The following is a 20,802-nucleotide window of genomic DNA, read 5'->3' on the forward strand; positions in this document are numbered from 1 at the left end:
TCACGGAGTAAATATTTGGCCTTGCTGCGAAGAGGGATGCCAAGGCACCCACAGTACCTTTCCATTCCCAAAACTATGCTTGAGCAGATCTGACCAAAATGTGCGGGTGCCTGTACAGCTCTTTCATCTCCCGTGGGAGCCAGCTGAGCCGAGCGCTCAAGCCCCAGCAACGGAACACAGCGTTGTGAGTCAACCTAGACGAACAGCTCTCAGCTGGTCTGCTGGTTATTGGGATGAAGCAGCCGACCGCGCGCCGCGAAGACTGTTGGCTGTGCGCGGTAGCTATCACTGCCGGTGATTTGATTAGACCATGGTCACGAGTAATAGCGAACACCGGCTTGAAGCTTTGCGTTCTCTCCTAATGTAGATAAATTGATGATTGCTCGATAACGTCCTAAAGCTGGTGGATACGTGTGTAATGGATGCCCTTCATTTTTAGCTCAAAAGTTTATCAGCCCGAAAACCGAGGGCGAAAACCCCGTTTTGCTCGTATCAAGTTTGCAGCATATTTATAGCCTCGCGGTACAAGACTGCAAAATGCATAAGATGATGAAATGGGCCGCCAGTCGAGGGGCACTTGGAATTGCGAACCATTTCGTGATAAACGGCCGTTGGTATGTCCCGCAACCTCGCCATCAGACATACCCGCCCATCTGATCAGGCACTACCAGCCTCAAACCCAGAGCACACAGTCGCCACGGCCCGAGCGGCGGCGCGTGGCCGACGTGACAGGAGCGTCGGTCGGTGGAGGACCGGCGGCACGCGGCCGGCCCGCGCTGCTGCGGGGGCCGGCCGGCGTGCGGTCAATACGCCGCGGCGCGCTGCCGGCTCCAGACGTCGGCGAGCGGCGGCGGCGGCGGCGGCGGCGGCGGCAGAGACGGTGCGCCAGGACCGGTGGCGGCCGGTCCGATCAGCAGCATTCGGCCAGGTGCTGGCTCCAGACGCCGGCGGCGGCGACGCAGGCGGCGACGGTGCGCCAGGACCGGCGGTGGCGAGGGGGCGGTCAGCGGCGACCGGTCAGGTGCCGGCCGTGACAGGTGACCGGCGCAGGCGGAGGCGGCGACGCCGGCCCGCTACGCCGCCGGCTGTGATCGCGGCCGGAGTTCGCAGTGTCCCCTCCGCGGGGAGCCTCGTCCCCGCCCGTCTGAGTCGCTCCGGACCGTGCAGCGTCGGCTGAGGAGACCGCTCTCATGGCCGCCACTCCACGTCGTGCATAGGTAAGCCAGCTTGTTCCGACAACTGGGAGGCTTGGATAATGCGAATATTTAGACGTGACGTTAAGACGTTTAAGAAGGAGACAGTCTGTCTTCAGAACGCCACATGTGACTGCAGCGGTCGCTGACGTCGCAAGCCATCTGTATCGGTCGCCATGTGAGGTGGCGTGTAATAACCGCGACAGGGAATGTAGGGTCAAAATGTCATTGATGAGACAGCACCGACCGAATCACTTCCACCTTTGTTTCAAAGCTGATTTGTACGCACATGGGACAGTCATGCCCCGGCCGCAATCCGATACGAATTTTGAGTATGGCCTATGTTGATAAGTTTTCAAATCAACGATGTTTAGGCAACATTTCATGGATGTCAAATGCATGATTTTGCAGTGGATATGTGCCTGGTTTTCAGTGTTGGCACATGACGCTCACTTTCCCTCCATGGAACCAAACCCTTAATCCTAGTTCCGGTTGATGCTTTCAGGAACACCAGCTTCTGAGTTCCTGGATCCTATCAGTCGCTTTGCAAACACGGGACCATTATTTCTGAACCTCACGGCTCACGGTTTCTTCTGCAAACAATGCGTATTTATACATACATACATACTATATATATATATATATATATATATATATATATATGTATATATATATACATATATACACATATATATATATATATATATATATATATATATATATTCCCGGCTCCTATTGGTTCCTTTACAAACGCCAGACCTGATTGCTGGTTCCTTCATTTTCCACATCACAAGCACCAACGCTGATTCCGTGTTCATATTGGTTCTTCCACACAAATCCGGCCCTCACTCCTGGTTCGTGTTAGCTTCTTCACAAAAGAAAAAGAGTTTGACTCCTGGTTGAGACTTGCTGCTCACAAACACTGGACCATGACCTCTGGCTCTCAATGGTTCTCTCATCAAATACCAGATCCGGGTTCCTGTTCCACATTGCCATTTGTAAGCCCCGCATGCGTACCATTCGTCAACTTTTTTTGCCAATTTGCCATTGAAGGCATGTTGTCTGATATGCTTTCATATAAAATATCATATAACAGAAAGTATCAGCAAACCCTCTATAGCATTCACTTCATAAATGTAAATGCAACATACTTAGTTCGTATCCAAAGTGTCAGGCAGCATATCAGTTCTCACTGGTACCAGGTTTAGAACCAGGTTCTCCTGGTTCCGAACTACATCTAAAGTCCTTGACTGCATACTGGACTTCGTTTGTTGCTAAGTCGACGGCCTAATTAGGGGTGCATCCGCGTTCTCGCTGGGTCTCTGGCCATTGTTTTCGGCTGGACCAGGGCTCGTGCCGGCCCCTTCTGTATAATTACGCGCTGGGCCCCGGCTGCTGCTGGATCCCTGCACCTATTCCAACCTGAGTCCAGCTCTTACCGGACTCCTCTTCTGCCAGGCTGGGTCCCGGCTGCCGCTGGATCCCTGTACCCATTCCAAGCTGAATCTTAGCTCTTACCGGACTCCTCTTCTGCCAAGCTGGGTCCTGGCTCTTGCTAACTCCTCAGCACAATTATGAGCTAGATCTTGGTTTTGCTGGATCTCCAGCTTTATTAAAAGTAGTTCCGAGGTTCTTCCTGGTTCCGGGGCCAGGAAGCAGGATCTGGCGTCGGGGAAGAGATCTTAGGGACGAGGCACATGTATGACTAAGTTCGAACCCTTAGGAACATCCGAAGTGGTTTCGGGCATTGCAATCTCCGAATATCCCTCGTGTAACCAGTTGGCGTCTGACACTAGCTAACATGTCAGCGACGACTCCTCGATCAGGCAGTGGGCATTATTCCTAGGCCTTGACTTGTGTCTGCCATGTCCAACAGATGTGAATGTCGGCACTCGTTCCCGAGCAGTTGCTTGGAAACGTGACCAGCGTGTCAGAGAAAATCTGCCGTTATGAGGCTTTACAGCGTAGGTGCCTGAAGAAGAGACATGCCATGCATGCCTAATCAGACATACATGGTGCCTGAAGGAGAGACATGTTATGTATGCCCAGTCAGACACAGGAGGATCATTATGCAGGAACAAAACGCCATGGTGCCCAGAAAGAAAACTACGCTTCGCATTGCACGACTTATATGCACTTTTTCAATAGGGGAATGCGCTTGCTCGCTTTGTCGCGTTTCCTGCACGTCACGCATAAGCTCCACACGGACATGGGCTAAGTGCCGCCCGATATCCTGTAAAATGTTGGTGTTACACACCTGCCTTTCCAAAGCACAATCTTCGATTAAAGCATAACTTAAGAGTGTGGTTGATGCACGCTTAAGCACGCAATTCTGGCAAACGATATCAGTCGGTAACATCACCTTAAAGTCAGTGTGAGCTACCTGGTTTGTCTACCTAGCTCCTGACGAACGGTACTTGGGTGCTCTAGGAGGAAAAAGTCAGGATCGTAATTCAGAAGGGCTCAGCATGTGAGGCCCACAGTTTACAGACGGTTATATCAGCTGACATGGCCAGGTCAGCTGGCTACGGCCAGCGAGGGTCGACCTGACGCTAGGTGGATATAGCCTAACTCGTTACATTGCGTCCGCATAACGAAGGCCTTTTCGCTGTTCCCTCCGACAAAAAGGCCGTCGTAAATGTATTGAATAAACTGGAACACTTCAAACTTGGTGTTGGGTTCAGGGCACATTACCGCAGGTGTTTCTTAGCAAGTCCCATGAAACAAGGCCACCCGTGTGGGCCATCCGAAGCGCTTCATAAATAATGCTTGCATTCACGCACCGAAACTAGACCACTTATGCAAATAACCAGGTTAGGCAAGCCTGCGCGAGTAACATCTGTTCATAGCATTCCGTTGGGCACCGTGCCACTCGGACACACCAATGTCATGCACTCTAGGAGGAACGGTCACTTTCCAACGGCCCCGAGCATGCCTGGCTTTAAGCATCGCGACCTATGCCGGTCAACAGACGCAGTTTAATTTTAGATCCATTCATATTTCAGTGCACCCAGATATTTAAGGGCTGAACGTAGACTATTAGGGAACATCCCCCCTTATGCATAATGCTCAGTTAAATACGTTTTTTGGTGACTTTCAGGATTGTCCTCTTCTACTCCACGCCGCGGCGTATCCGATGGGAACATCAGTAAGCCCCCGCGTACCATGGAAAGCATTTGAGAAAGAGTACTGGGATGACCTTACTTGTTCAGGGTGACAGTGAAAGAGCCTTCGAAGAGTATCTAGGTGGGTTTCTTTGTTTATGCAAGAGCCATGTTTCAGTCTTGACGAGCTTGTTGGACCGATCTGCTGCAGAGTTGAGGGGGACTGAATGTCCCGCACCTTCCCCTCACGTGGCAACAGGCATGTGAAAGAAACCGATGCTGGGACGGTACCGTCAAGATCAGAAAGACAGGTTGCACTCGTAGTGATGCGGTGTGGTAGTAATAACAAAACCTCGGCTCACTAGTGTTAACAAAGCACGTCTGGCCGAGACCCTCCGGCTAGATTGTGACTGAGGGATCGCTTGGGCTGCGGATTCCAGCTGCCAAGCTGCTCAAACTCAGCCCAAGCTGCTTGGGGCTGTCCCTTGGGTCCCCCGAAGGGAGCGACCACCAAGGTTACGAGATCAGCCACGGGCCATCGCAGCAGGGAATATCAAACAGCATGGCATCTTACTGCAACCGTCCAAACGGAGTGTATACAAACACTGAGGTCGTGGGTCTGGCCCTCCTGTAACTGTTTGGTCCAGCTCATCAAAAGAAACATCAAAGCATATTGGGCCGTCAACAATCGTGAACATGTGGTTTCGTCCTTGACCCAAACCAGGGTCCGTGTGGTCATGATATATGTGTTTCCGGGGCCAGCGAGACGGGGAGGGGCGCATATGTCTCCGACGGTCCTAGTACCACGTCACTATCAGCGGACGCTGCACTAGGCGAGAGTCCAGCCGGCCTCCGTGGACCGCTGCGGGTGGCGGCCGACCGGCGCGGCGCCGCCCCCCTCCGTCCCCAGACCGGGCCGCGCCAGCAGGGGCACCGAATCGACCGGCACGAACTCTCACGGAGAAAAATGGTGGGGCAAACACTGCCATGCCGCGCTAAGCTCTGCGGTGAATGCCTCACCGTGGCGTCAAACGCTGGCCACAGCTCGTATGTGAAACGACCCAAATGGAACCTGTCGGGCGGTGGCTGGCAGAGCTCTACTTTGTCACACCACGCACACACTTTCAGGGCGTTTGTATATGTTAAGCAAACATATTCAATTTGTTTTACCTCGACATATTTGAGCGTCGCATACATGTCTAAGATGTTGATTGCTGTGGGTACCCTTAAGACTTAGGTTTAAGGTACCGACTTAAATTTGAGAAACAAAAAATATTCAGATCATGAAAAGCTGGAAAGCATGAAACAGGTACAGATCTTGACGACTAGGTGGCGCAGCGAAACGAGATAGTGGAGGTGGATTCGAATTATTGCCCTGTCCAAAGTGTGGGTCAATCAATTCAGTCCGCCGCCCCCAGCCGGGCGCCGACCATGGGTCAGCCCGTTTTCGGGCGATTCATAGGATCCGTGTCAAACTTCAAGAATCAGAACAGTTATAAGCATGGGACCACCTGTGCGTTGAAGGCAAACGCGTCGTCTGCAAATCATTAAACGACTTCCATCCAATGTGATCCTCAACTGCGGCTAGCAGTGGACCAGGAGGCAAGCCAATATCATCGTTTCGAGAACCGGCCGAAATGTGACACGCTGTGGCCTAAGCCGAGGCATCACGGCAATGGAGACTGTATGCGTGCACAGCCCAATTTATTGTCCATGACATACCAAGCTAAACATGTAGTTTTACCTATACTTTGTGGAGCTACCAAAAGCGTGAACTATGCCCAAATTCATCCAACTCGTCGATAACAACTGTCAGACATAGGCACGCAGCAAATAATCCGTCTACATCATTTAAGGTTTGCGCTTAAACACCAAACAACGCTGAAACCCCGCGTGATGACTTCATGAAAAGAGGACTATTACGGGGCTTTTCATATGTGCTCCACTTAGCATGCCTATGTTCCATTTGCGTTTCTAAAGACGACGGGTTCCATTCCGATATCCTTAGGCAGCGTCCGATCGAATTATCACAACGTATGTCATTGTCCCTCAACGCAAAATCTTAGTCCTTACTGTTAATGGATATTCTTTTCGAGTTAAAAAATATATGGAGCGACTAGCAGCCTAAAGTGTGTTCATTTTCGTCAGAAGCGTACGTCAAGCTCATGACACAGTGCGACGGCAAAGGCTACATCAATCCATTAAGGATATTGTTCAGCCTGTCAACCATTCCTGATTAGCATGTCTCGCAGTGCTCGGTTGACCACAGAAATTTACATGTATACTAAGCGTGGCATGCGCCACTGTAGAGCGACCAAGGTCGCCGCGCAGAGCAGAGATCACGTGACAACTCCTGGAGGTCTCCAGCGGCAACGCTGGAGGGAAGAGGGTGATGAGTCAGTGCTGTGACGGGGCAGCCAAGAGCTCGTGGAGCGGGGCCAACCCCCACCGCCAGGACGACAGCGTCGATGGATTGCGGGCGATGGTGTGGATACGGTGAGATGAATGTGATGGCGAGTGGATGGCAGCCAATGGGTACATCAGGATGCGGGGAGGTACGTCCTGCCAAACCGCGTCTCCGAGGAGGGCGGCGCCGAGCTGATGCATCGGGGGCAGTCGCTAGCCAGATGCGGGCAAGTGGCTTGCATGGCGGGCAAGATTCGTGACGGTGAAATGGAAGGGGCGGGACCTTGCTGAATGGGCGCGAGGCAACGCAAGGACGGAGAGATGCAGGCGCTGAGTCAATCGAACGGGGACGAAATGCAGCTTAAAAGAAGTAACACCATATAAAAAAGCCGTCAGGTAGGGCCCATGGTTGTTTGGTCATCAGGAAGAGCTGTACACCGGCGGGGATCGTTGACCCACTTGTAAGTCAGGAGGCAGGGCTCCTGCACATGGTAATCCCCCTACCGCTGCATGTAGAGAGAGACAAGGTTCCTGTGGGTGGGCCCCCACCAGCGCACGTCTGGAGGATAAAATCCTGCCAGTGGTGCCCCTCACCACTGCGCGTCAGGAGGCAGATATCTTGCCCAGTGGTGACACCCCCCCCCCCCCCCCACCAACGCACGTGAAGAGGCTGGGCTCCTGTCAGTGGTGAACACCCCACCCTCCTCACCGCATGTCAGGAGGACAGAATCCTGTCAGTGGCGCCCCTTACCACCGTACGTTAGGAGGCAGGGCTCCTGTCAGTGGCCCCCCCCCCCCCTTACCACCGTACGTTAGGAGGCTTCGATCCTGTCAGTGGTGATCCCCCCGACCGACCCTCCACCATCGCACGGTCAGGAGGCAGGGGCTCCTTTTAGTGGTAACCCTCCAACACCAACGCACGTCGGGAGACTGGGCTCCTGTCAGTGGCGTTCCCCGGCCTCCGCTAGTCAGGGGGCGAGGGTCGGCGTGCTGCCGCCGCCGCCGCCGCCGCCGCTGGCCGGTGTGCCTCGGTCAGCTGAGCTCCCGGCGCAGCGGCGCGGCGGCCGTCGGCGTCAGCGTCGGCCCGGCTCGTCCGGGCCGCGGGTCGAGCCCGGGTGGGCGGCCGACGGCCGGCCGACCCGATCAATACGGCGCTGGCGGCGCGGCGGCAAGGATGCCCGGGCACGCGGCCGGCGGGGGGCGCCCCCGGTCCAATCCACCGCACCGCTCCTGAGCCCCCCTCCCCCCGCCCCCGCCGCCGCCGCCGCCGCCGCCCCGGGGACCGCCGGGTCACAAGCCTGGCCGCGCCGGCGGTCCCGCGCCTCAACACGGTCAGATGCTTGACGGTGTGGCTGGAATGGGCCAAACGGGCATTTTTAAAGTATAAGACATACTCAACTTGTTATTGTTCGTTCGCTCACACATTCGAAAGCATAGCGATTACCCTTAACTTAAACATTGGCTGAGGTGACTTCACAACATTGCTTTAGGATATTCAATGGCTTCTAAGGGTTTAGTGTTATCTGACGCACAAATATGCCTAGGAACGTTTTAAAAAGTGAGGGGGCCAAGCTCAGGGCGTACTTCAGGCATTTTTTCTGGCCAGTAAGCCCAATGATCGGTGGGAGGTGGAGGAGGGGAGGGCAGAGATTGAGGTTGTTATCGCTCTTTATTAAAATGTATGACTGCTAAGCTAGATATGCATCTATAGCTGTTTCTCACTGGTGCACAACCATGCCTTTTCGACTCAGCTATGCCATTCGGCAAATAAGGCTATCCAGCTTCCCAGGATTATTCGTCCATTTCAGCATTGTCTTTCCTAGGGAGGCGAAATTCCGCGAGCGGGTAGGCGTTTTCGATCATTGGGGAGATATCTGCCTCCACAGGGTTCCAAGATGCCAAATGCCAAATTTCCAGGATGCCAAAATACAGCCCGGACATAAGCTGGTGGGGATCTTGAAAGTGAATCGATGGATCACAGTGCGACATATTTTTTCATACGCCTTTATTTCGCTGACTGCCTTTCACGAGATAAGACTTGTCGCAGCATTTCAGGCGGAAATAATTCAGAAGCTCGAAACTGCGAAGACGAAATATAGCAAAAGCCATAAAACACAAGATTCGTTAAAAAAAACTAAGCTACAGAATGAAGGCCCTTCTGCGATATATTCATTATCTGGGCCCCGCTCCAGTCCACCGCCGGCAGCCACTACCCTGAACCAGCTGACTTCCGCATGACTGACTGCGAACTGACCGTATGACTTCTATTGTAGCATATTTCTGGATCAGCGTTACAGCAAAATGGATGTGTAAAACATATGTTGGACAACTGCAACAGTATTATGGCTTGCCTTCCCGAATTACCTTCCCTTACACCACACCACCGCAGAAAAAAAACCCACGGGAAGCTGCCTGCCATAGGTAGGACGTTGCCCAACGAACGTTCAGTTGCCCATCGTTCAACAGAGCCGACTTGATCTGCTTTTGTGTGTAGGTAGGGACATAGCCAGAACCTTGTCAAGGGAAAACACAGGGTTGACAAAAGCCCCTTTTATGGTGACCCCCCCAAAAATCCCCGGATATAGCTTACTTATTTACAAGGAGCACGGTTTTCTTCGTTGTATTGTCGTTTTTACCTTGTAACCAGGGGCAGAAACCAGAAGCCACCGTGATATCAATTTTGTTTGCTTTCTGAAGTCAATAAACTACAGAAATCAGGCATTGAACGACCACGGGGAATAATCACTGGCACCCTTGGCGGCACCCTTAAGTTACAACGGTTAGTGAACTCTTTTCTAAATCCAAAAGTTCAGAAAGCTTTGTTTGAAGTTGTATCTTGTTTGTACAGACGTTTAAGATATCACGAAGGTAGATTGTAAATCGATATGTTTTTTGATCGAAATTTGGAGATGAAAGGTTTAATTGTAGATCGAGTGGTCAACAATGTGTATTAACATGATCAAGACATGTTTGTCTGGAAATGTTCAACATTCAGTCAGAATCGATTGGTTTAATTTACGTAACGTGCTTTTTTAACATGCGTGCTCGCAAATCTTAGCAAAAAACCTCAGCGCTAGGCAGTGCACTCTCCATAGTCCGCGGAGCATTAACCCAGTGTCTAACTCCTAGCCGTGGCCCGCCGGTGGACGAAATGATGACACTTCTGAAGTAATTGCCTATCAACACTTAAATTGATCAGTGATGCAAGGTATGTGACGTAGTTTTGAGCTCGCGCACTCGCAAATCATAGTAACAAAAACGCACGTGTCACTGCCTAGGTACCTCGACGACAGACGCTGAAATCTACGTAGGCCACGCAGCGTCGGCCCAGCAGCTAATACTGAGCCGTGGCCAACGGGTGTACGAAAATGATAACGCTTTTGAAAGGAGTACTTTTGAACGCTTCAGGACATCAAATCTTACATTTAGAAGGCAGTCTGGGCACATCTTTAACGTCCTGCGATTTTTAGACTGATGATACGAACGGATTGGTCCTTAAAGCGCCACGAAGTGATGCTGGAATCTGGTGGTGGAACTGCAAGAGTTAAGGTAGAATCTCTACTTTCCGTGTTTCCGTAGCTATTTATCTGTCCAGGAAAACAGACGGTGATGCAGTCTCCACAGGCCGAGCGGGCGTCGGTCCTGCGGCTGTGATGCTAGGCGATGGTCGATAGGCAAACGAAACAGATGACACATCTTCAGCAAAATGGGCTGGTGAACTAGGCAAATCGGCATGCATGTTTAATGTTGTGCACAAGTAGCTCAACACAATCTTAATATGAAAGTGTGTGTACGTGGAGGGGGGGGGGGGGGGGGTAGTTAACATTGCTGCCCCCCACCCACCTTGAAAAGTGGGGAAGCCAGGCCTCCTTGCCCCCCCCCCCCTGTTCCTACACCCATGGACGCACAGATGCAGTGAGCACGTGCCAAAGTAGTACGGGTACAAGGTACAAGGTACCACATATCGGATGCTATTAATCATTCAGGCTGGCTGTCCGCACATGAGTGTATTTCCTACTTTGACCTGTACGTGCTGCACAGCACTCCGATCATTGAAAAGCCAGTTGTGACACGCTCTGCGCTGATGTGCAATCGTAGAGCGTGGCCTAGGAAACGCCGCAGCCATACCATCCGAGCATACCTTGTGCGAAAAACAACCATGCAGAAAGACGATATATGCATCGCGCGGTGCAGCAGTAGACCGAGAAAGTCATAACTCAAGATCCATCCAGCGCTTCAAGCGTCAGTTCAAAACTAGGATTCGCAACATAATTAGACAAATTTGACTTTCTTCTGAGTGGGAGCGTGTCCTGTGCAGCGGGTGGGTGGGATGGATGGAAGGGTGGCCAGGTGTTTTTAGTCGCATGCGACCTTTGCTACGACCATGTAAGTTAACGGTGGCCTGATAGTAAGATCATTGTCGTCGATTAACCCGATTATGGGCATACATGCTTCGGCATCTTGTTCAGATTGGTTTTGTGCCTTTCCTTTTGCCAGCCTTTTCACCCCTTTTCTGTTTTATGAATCCGTCAAGATTTGCCCTTAGGGCTATTGGAAACACGTAACACGGAAACACGGTGGTGGTGTTTTCATTACGACGTTTTTTAGTTCCTAGCGTTGCGGCCGGACTCAAAGCTCAAGATTGCGAGTAGGTGGGTAGTACGGACTCAAAGCTCAAGCTTGCGAGTAGGTGGGTAGTACGGACTCAAAGCTCAAGCCTGCGAGTACGTGGGTTGTAGGCTTGCGAGTAGGTGGGTAGTACGGAGGTAGTAGGCTTTTTATCAGCTTTCCTTTCCTGATTCTCGATTTGTCCTACATTCTCGCGAAGCGTCCTGTTTGTGCAAGACAAGCCAGATGCGCCAGCCTTGAGTGGGCTTAAGTGCTCCCTGATAGTGGCCCCGTCTGCGCTGAGCAATTACCCCTTATGGGATCTGTGCGGGCTCAATCCCGGCAGCTGTACCCCTAGGTGCATGCAGCCTTGCCGGACAACCACCCACTCTCTTTCATCTTGAGGTTTACGTTAGTTATTTAACACATAAATATTTCTATTATTTATTTAGGTATTACGCTCAATCAACTATGGACAAAATGCATGCAGCTTCGGAGGCCATCAGTGTATTATGTTTTAGTGATCATTTTCAAGGGAAGGCTTTAAACGTTTTACGCCTCTCTGAGAATGGGTTCTGGCTGGCACCCATTCTGATGGTGGGTTTAAGTCACGAGCAAAGTAACGGGTAATTAAAAAAATGCGAAGAGATAACCACCTTCACGATTCTGAAACGGAGAATACATTGTTATGCGTACAGGGCTGTTCGAAAATGTGTATAAGTATCAAAAGGGGTCATTGTTATGCTCTTGAGTCAAAGTCTTCTTATGTGTTACCAGAGTACTGCCATAAAGGTTGACTACCCTTGTCGCCTTTACAACCGGGAGCAAATGTGTTTCTAAACACATCACATGCAGCCCACGCCCGCCTGGTCTGGTCTGGTCTGATAGGTGCCCCGGCGTGCGCAGAACCAAAGACTTCACTAGCGTGATACCAGATGGTCGTTCAGCACCTGCACCTGGCACCGTCTGCACCGTCTGGTCGTTCAGCACCTGGCCCCGTCTGCACCGTCTGGTCGTTCAGCACCTGGCCCCGTCTGCACCATCTGGTCGTTCAGCACCTGGCCCCGTCTGCACCGTCTGGTCGTTCAGCCTAGCCCCGTCTGCCGAGCAGGCCGCCGTGCCTTTGGTCTGGGTCAGCGCTTCGCTGCTCTGTTACCACGGCCAGTCGCGGCGCATGCGACGGCCGCCGTAGCCCATTGGTGACGGCGTGAGGGAATGCCCGCCGACTGCTCAGCCCGCGAGACGAACTCGCCCGTTACGTACCCGTCGAGGCGGTCACCCACACCCCTTTGAGTTGTGCGGAAAGGCACTAGCTGGTCGACGTAATGGAACTGAACCAAATGCCAGAATTCCCATGTGATGTAGCTCCAGGTTAACAGAAATGTGTTTGCATAATTACTTTTGCTCTGAAATAGCCCACCTTCATTAAACCAAGCGGAGAAGAGGCTGGGGGGGGGGCAGAACGAGAAGTTGCCCCCCCCCTACCGGTAGGCATGGGGAGGCAAGAGCAGGTGCTCGGCCCTTCCAACTTTTTTGAGGTCCCTTTTTCCAAACTTAAAGATACTGTAGCTGCCCGTAAATCAGCAATATATAAGCAGGACCAATGTTATGTTAAGGTTACTTTGCCCGCTCGAGGGGTCCCTGTTCGAAACTAGGAGCCCCCTGTTCTGGGTCAGGAGTCACCTTCTATGTTCAGGAGACCCCATTTTTGAAACGGACAGGAGGCCCCATTTTTGAAATGCATTTCATGCGTCAGATGGCCGCGGTTCCCGATCAGGATGACCTGTTTTGGGAAAACGAGGCTTCCTAGCTAGATTTGGCCCCTTTTCTGAATCGGAAGCGTCTTGTTCTGGATTAGGAGGCTCCGCTTCGCATCATCAGACCCTGTTTGGCACAGGTGGCCCTGCTTTAGAAAGCGAAACCCTCTGCTGGATAATCAGATGGTCAGCCAGCCGACAGCAGTACCACATCTTATTCACCATACCGGATCTTTGAGTTGTCAACTTCGGTTTTATTAGCAATGATGCATGCAGTAATTCAATAAGAGGGCTCATGCCCTCATCGTCTCTTTCCCTTGAGTACGACGCTGCCCAGGAAGCCCCCCCCCCCTTTTCAGGAGGCTTCATTTTATCCAGGAAAGCCCTGTAAAAGCCTGTCCCAACGGAAAATCCTTGCCATTGGTCCTGTCAGGAGATGCTGGACAAAACGAAGATATCAGTCATTATGAGGTGTCAAATAAGCATTTGAGCTTTCGACTTACATTCTAGAAATCCCTGAGGCTTAATTGCAGATCCGTTCACACCATAGCTAATGCAGTTTTTTGCAAAACGCATGTGATGTCGACTGACTGACTGCTCCCTAGTGTACTGACTACTGCGTTCGTTGCTAGGATGCTCGTGTCACTACAGATATTGATGGGTTACCACTGATGACTGCTGCCGTGTATTATGACGCCTTGCTCCGGTCAAACTGATAGACCCACAAGGTGCGATCAGTTGCGACGTAAGAAAGCCCATCGGCATGATGTATCATATCTTTTAATGATAATGACAACCAGCAGCAGTTGCGATACCAGTCCGACAACATATTTGAGAAATATATTGCCGTTGCTGCGGCTCTGCTGGTGCCCATACTCGGGGTCCTGCTCTTCATATATGGTGATCACGTAGGCGGCAGTATTTGCAGCCAAATGCAAACACTGAAAAATCAAGGAGACAACCAGAGTGACATGGTAGCCTCCTCAGCAGTCTAAAATGCGGGGATGGTGGTAGTGTTAAAAACGTCGAGGTGAAAAATAAAGAAACGCGACTGCTGAGGGAAATGTTGACGTAAAACAGTTGCAATCGATACCGAATTGTATGAACAACGAGCTCACGAAGGATACAATCGTCATGACAGTTACATAAATCAGACAGAATTATCCCAGAGAACCGCACCCTATGTAAAGACGTCACAGTTGATGCGGGCAACAAAACGCATGGGGGTGCGCAAGAGCAGGCATGATGTTGCATATATACTAAGCGGCAGGTACAACGAAAAAATAAACACCGAGCATGAACTGCAAGAGAAAAAGTAAACAAAAACTAAAACAAAGGAGAGGGAACAATGTCAATAACGCCAGATGAAAAAACAAAGACGAGGATGCACCTGCTGCACTGTACCTACTCATAAATGCGGCAAATACCTACATACCAAAGGATCAAGAAGAGGCGGGAGAGGTGGGAAAAAGAAAGAACTCCGTTGGAGATGAGCTAGGCGAGCAACAGAACGAATAAAGTGAATGTAAGTAGAAATGCAACGTCGAATGCAGCCATGGTCGGAAGGGAAAGTATGCTGCATTTGTACCTCAGCCACGTTGGGACTCAACTTTGACTTAAGTGTTATGTTTTAAGCAGCACCGGAAGATAGAGGCGATTACATCGTGGAAAATGCCGTACCCACCACAAAAAGAGCAAGCATTGATTATCGATGTCGTCATAGTCATTGAAACAGATAACATCTTAGAAAGAAGTGAAGCTTTGCACTAGAGTGTTCCCGATGGTATTCAAGCGGTCAGTAACGCGTGACTGATCAGACAACTGCGGCTGTGTGCTCTGTAGAGCACAGAACCGGTCAGCAACGTGTGGCTGGCCAGACAACTGCAGCTGTGTGCTCTGAGGAGTACAGGTGTCTTGTGCAGGATAGGGACGGACGATTGGCACAACGGGTCCCCTACGCGCCGGGTTAGGTGCCAGTAACGCACCCTCGCTGCATGTGTGTACGATGCGCCTTGTGTCTGGCTGGTTATTGTCGATGTGCCCCACAGATGCGGGACCGGTGCGGCTGATGGAGACGTCTGCCTCCCCCGCGGACCGGGTCGCACCATGATCGCCGTCTGCGCCGTGCTCCTGGCCATTACACCCGCCATCGGTACGTGTCAACCGCACCGTTAACGCATCGCGCCTCAGGCCTACCTGCAGCATGAGATCCATTACATTGGAAACGCCGGCTTAATTGTCAATTAACCTGCGATCTGGACTTACCCTACCCACCGCGCGCAGATCGCAGCAACTATCTAAAACACCTGTTTGATATTGCACTTGGAAATTATATATCCTATCCTTATGTATCAATTTACCTGTATGCTATAGCCATGGCCAAACTGCATCGGAACGGGCTATCGCAAATCCTTGAACCAACCATTTGGCGACCTACTTAATGTAGGTATGCTTTGTCTTACCCTACGAAGACTTTATAGTTTCATGACATGTAACCATGAAGCCGCGAAAGTGTGACATGTGAAGTCACGGATCGGAGGTCACCTTGATTCAGTTTCCTGGTTTGGATTCAGTCTTGGTTCGTGAGGTACTCATAAACAGGATGGGTCGTGCGGTAGCGATCCGAGATACCATTGAGCAACGTGCTTTGCTATTTTTCATTCGAAAGATGGCTCATTTTGCCATATCCTTTAGACAGATATACGACCGGCTCAGGTAGCTTGATTAAAGAAAGAAAGGCCTTCAGGTTCTAGTTTTTCGGCAGTATAAGTTTAAAATTCCTATACTGAGTTAGCGAAATTCAGTATATCAGGAGATACTGGTTAAGCGACGTTGTAATGCCAGATTTCGATTATTCTGATGGTGCTCAATATTTCAAGCTTTGCAAAGCCTCAATATATCTTTTAATGCTAACTAATTACCATATTGACGGCACTCACCATTTCCAGCTATATATATCCTCAGGAGTGACAAGTGCTCTTCTCTCCCTGTGATGTGTACGCTTTCTGTAAACGTGCGTTTCCGAGGTGCTCATGGAACCAGTCACTCATAGACAGCCAATAACAACCAGATATACGAGTGTTTTTATGTTGTTTACATAAAAATTCCTGGACAAGGGTTGCATGCTATTTTGCACACTATATTCTTCTGCGAACATCACCCCTTCAGTCCATTCACACATGTATGACGAACCTTCCAACAGATGAACACAGTGGGGTAACGAGCACTCCGTCGCTGGGCCGTGCATACCACTCGATCGTAAGACGGCATTTGCTGGTTTTTACGGCTCGTCGTCTGTAAAAGGGAGATTCATTTGAACACATGCAGTTGGTCCGCCCTTTTACAGCTTCTACGCAAACCTGTTGTCATGTTAAATCGAGAACGTGCGGCACAAGCAGCAGATCTCACCCAGAAGTTGGCCGCACCGCCTTCCGGGTTTGTGATGAAGCAGTCGCTTTCTTAGTACTCATGGGGTGTGCTGAATTATAATGTGTGTGATAGAAACGGCCATGAACTTAAAATAGAGTTATATGGTAAAGCTACCACCAAGTTGCACCACAAAAGGGTGTCGAGGAATGGTTCGACAAGTTTTGTGCGGCGTGTTCCAGCGTGGGGTAACCAGGGGGTGTCGAGGAATGGCATCGACAAGTTTTTGTGCGGTGTGTTGTGCGGTGTGTTGTGCGGTGTGTTCAGTGTGGGGCAACCCAGGGTACTGCTGCTTGACCTTTACAGGACAAAAAGCTACCGAAGACTTTTCAGCGTGCAAATCTTAAGGATGACAACAGGTCGAAGAAATTACCATCAATCTCATCATTGTTAGCATTACGCGATGCTATTAAGCCAGTGCCATCTGGTATATTGAAGCTGTTAACTCAACATAGGCACTTCAACTTATAGTTCCCACTGATATAACCCAACGTTTGGAGTCACAGCCCCTTTGAACATGATCTACAGGAATGTTGTACGTTTCAGCTGCTCACGTTTAAAACAAGTGCCGCCTCCCGATTTTGTTATTTTTCTCTATACAAACCTCGCTTCATGCTCACATTCGTCTCTCTCTCTTCTCTCTCTCTCTCCCTCTCTCTCTCTCCTCTCCTCTCTTCCTCTCTCTCTCTCTCTCTCTCTCTCTCTCTCTCTCGTCTTCTCTCTCTCTCTCCTTCTCCTCCCTCTCCCTCTCTCTCCTCTCTCTCTCTCTCTCATCTCTCTCTCTCTCTCTCTCTCCCTCTCTCTCTCTCTCTTCTCTTTCTCTCTCTCTTTCTCTCTCTCTTCTCTCTTTAATATATCGCTCATATATGTGCATACAATTCACACATCGGTAGTACACCACCCGCACTTCGGATTCCCTGCCTCAACGAATTCTAGGTTTAAGGGATTCAAGTTCAAAACAAATTGCCGCCTCCTTATAACAAAAGGAACTTTTCGCTCTCCAGCATTCTTATTTAGTCTAGTGCCTATCTAATGATATGTATATATATGCCATATGTATGCTTATGTGGGCATATATACGCACACACACACACACACACACACACACACACACACACACACAACACACACACACACACACACACACACACACACACACACACACACACACACACACACACGCACACACGCACACACACATATATAATATATATATACATATTTATATATATATATATATATATAATATATATATATATAAATAAATATATATATGCATATATGCATATACACATATATTATTTTCCAGAATTTTTTCTCCCCAGAATTTGCCCTCTCAGAAGCAAAGCAAAAATCTCTACCTCCGCAAATCTTGGACCGAGTTTATGCGCATTATCAAATATCTGGTGTAAAATCTTCTCGATCGGGACTCGCAAGACTTCCGTCCCTACCCACTCCCCGCCATTTGGCTACGTTCCTGTTTGCAAGGGACATTGCCGTTTACATCACGCATGTAACTTAGCTGCGTCACTATCGTTTGTCCGCTGCTCATCCTCACTTTTGCTTCGTGCTTCATTCCAGCGACCATAAAAGTGGCCATGATGGCGTATTTCCGCGAAATCAAAATAATCGTCACTGATAAAACTTTCCCAATTTAGCTTTTTCTCCAGCGGCTTTGTCGTTGGTGTTCTGGCACGGAAGTCTGCCGCCAGTTGTCCAATGGAGGCCGCTCTGTTATGTCTTCCGTCCCCCTCCCCATTACTCATGCCAGCAACTGCTCCAGCGAGGTCGAGCAAAGTTGGAAAATGACTTGGTGAGGAAGCGCTATAGCGCCGAAAGAGGTCGCCCCAGAATGGTGCTCATTTTCCAATGATGCGAATAAAACGGTGCCAACGGACGTGATGCCGCCCGCACAGTGTCTGCATAGCTGTTCTCGGTTGTCCTGTTCATAATGCTATGTTCTCGGCGTCCGTGACTGGCAGCTGAAGCCGCGCTCCCGCTGACGTCCGCGCCGGCCGTGTCGGCAGGTCTGGAGACGCCGCGCGGTCGTCACGTGACCGCCCGCCCTGGTCGGCGGGACGTGGTGCTCGACTGTCCGCTCGTCTTTCCCCGCCGGCGCGCACGTGCCCTACGTCATCCAGTGGAGGAAGGAGGCGAGTTTGGCGCGGCCCACCCCCCGCCGAGCCGCCGCTGACGGGCCGTTTTATCACGGGCCGGGATACGGCTCCAAATGAGCCGTGGCGCGGACGAGCGGCTCGGGATGACGTCAGACGTCGGCCACCGACCAATGGCAACGCCCGCTCTCGGACCCGACCGAGTCAGCAGATTTAGGCTTCCAGCAGTCGTCAAAGCCTGTCGGGCTCTTACTAGCAGGCTCTGGTTGCAATGGGAAGGAATCGAAGTGGGTTAATTGCATCTTAGAAATCACAGACTTGCAATGAATAGGACTAACTTTCTATGAAGCGTGGGTTGTCATACACTTACGATATCAAAAGGAAGTTAACATTACCTCTATACAGCAATTATATGCGCGATATTCGTTAATTAAGTCACATTTTTGCATTTTTACGCATATAATCATCGAAAAGAAGTCATCTTAATTCCCTTTTCATACTTGCCATGCCTTACATTGCACATGACTGTACCAACTTAGAATCACTTACAACATCGACTTTTTGATATTGTGGTGAGTATGCACGTCACAGAAATGTATGTGACGTGGCCATGTAAACCCAGCCAGCATGAGACACGTCACCGCCTTCGCCAGCGCAGAACGGCCCTTACGACCACTGTTCATTCCGCATCCGTAGCGCCCAAGCATGCGTGAAAACGCTCCGATATCCCAGCATACATGGAACATTCCGATATCCACAGCATACATGGAACGTTCCGATATCCATAGCATACATGGAACGCTCCGATGTCCACAGCATACATGAAAGCGCTCCGATATCCCAGCATACATGGAACGTTCCGATATCCATAGCATATACGAAAGCGCTCCGATATCCCAGCATACATGGAACGTTCCGATATCCATAGCATACCATGGAACGTTCCGATATCCCATAGCATACATGGACGTTTCCGATATTCCCGCACGTGATTCGAACACTTACTGACGTCATGTTACGACACGCACACCGGTTAACCTGTGAAGCTCGGTCAAAAGCGGACAGGCTACATTTTTGCTGCCTGTAGACATGACACAGTAAAGCTGACCGCAAGACAAAGCATGTCTCGTAAGTGATCTTCATCTGACCAAGCAATATGTAATACGAGGTCAGGCTGAAGCCATTCCATTAGCTTACACGGCTGTGACTTTGCATTACCACTGTACTTACGGTCTCCATGTACTACGTCAATGTTAGCACACTGTGGAATATTTACAACATTAACTTGGGTAGTTTGTAATATCTGACCTGAGGTGAACTTGGCCTGACATGACCTCTACGTTGATTCTACAACAGTGATGGACAAATACGACATCAGTACACTGTACGACGATTGCTGACAACTTCGTCGATTTTGAAGACAACAGGACATGATTTGAGTGACCCTGACACTACCATTGCGTGCAAACAACTTTATATCATGATATGACTCGCTTCAGGGCTGATTCGACGTCGTTTTCGAACTTCCATCTAAGTTGCCCTTGGAGCTTAAGCCCATCAGAAAAAATCACAAGCAGTGGTGACACCATAAGTCATGGCATGATCACCTCACTCCTGACGAGTCACTCGGGAAGAGGATCTGATAAGCGGACACAGAATCCAACACAACACGCCGATAGGTGATGTTCTCTCCGCTGGGATTCTCAAGAGCAAGGTCATTTGTCAGGGATCTGGCCATGCTAGCTGGCTCCCAAAATTTTGGATCAGCTGTAAACACTTTGAAACTGAGACAGCCCGAATGAATCGTGATGCAATGAAGTGTACGGGAGGCACATCTGCCAATTCTGACGAGTGTTGCGACAAACGTCCCATGGATCGTGTCTGAACCATTTTTGTTCTCAAATTTATTCGACATCATTACCGGCAAGGAATATCTCCAAACACCGAGCGTTAAAACAAACACGGCGTCACCGCAGTGCCTCATGATATTGACCAATGGGCGTGATATATGACACTGTATGAGGTCATGCGTGGTCTGCTGAGAAGTTATAAACTCACAGTGACGGAGGTATGCAAAACAAACCTTGAATGGGCGGAGAAGGGGCTGCTGCGTGCTTCGCTAAATCATTGCCACGAAATGGTAAACATCACCAGCCAGAAGGCTAGCTAATGGAATGATGAGTTTATTTATAGT

The 20,802-nt window shown here is 50.2% G+C and overlaps 1 long non-coding RNA gene across 1 annotated transcript; it reads left to right on the top strand.

The window, feature by feature from the left end:
- The first annotated feature begins 1,069 nt into the window (after window positions 1-1,069).
- LOC119112423 (uncharacterized) lies at window positions 1,070-18,556 on the top strand. The gene is made up of 3 exons (XR_005095715.1): window positions 1,070-1,217; window positions 15,117-15,220; window positions 18,522-18,556. It is a non-coding gene; the product is annotated as an uncharacterized LOC119112423 (long non-coding RNA).
- The last annotated feature ends 2,246 nt before the right edge of the window (window positions 18,557-20,802 follow it).

This window comes from Pollicipes pollicipes, unplaced genomic scaffold (genome assembly GCF_011947565.3).
Source record: "Pollicipes pollicipes isolate AB1234 unplaced genomic scaffold, Ppol_2.1 Scaffold_2555;HRSCAF=2994_pilon_pilon_pilon, whole genome shotgun sequence".
Classification (NCBI taxonomy): domain Eukaryota; kingdom Metazoa; phylum Arthropoda; class Thecostraca; order Pollicipedomorpha; family Pollicipedidae; genus Pollicipes; species Pollicipes pollicipes.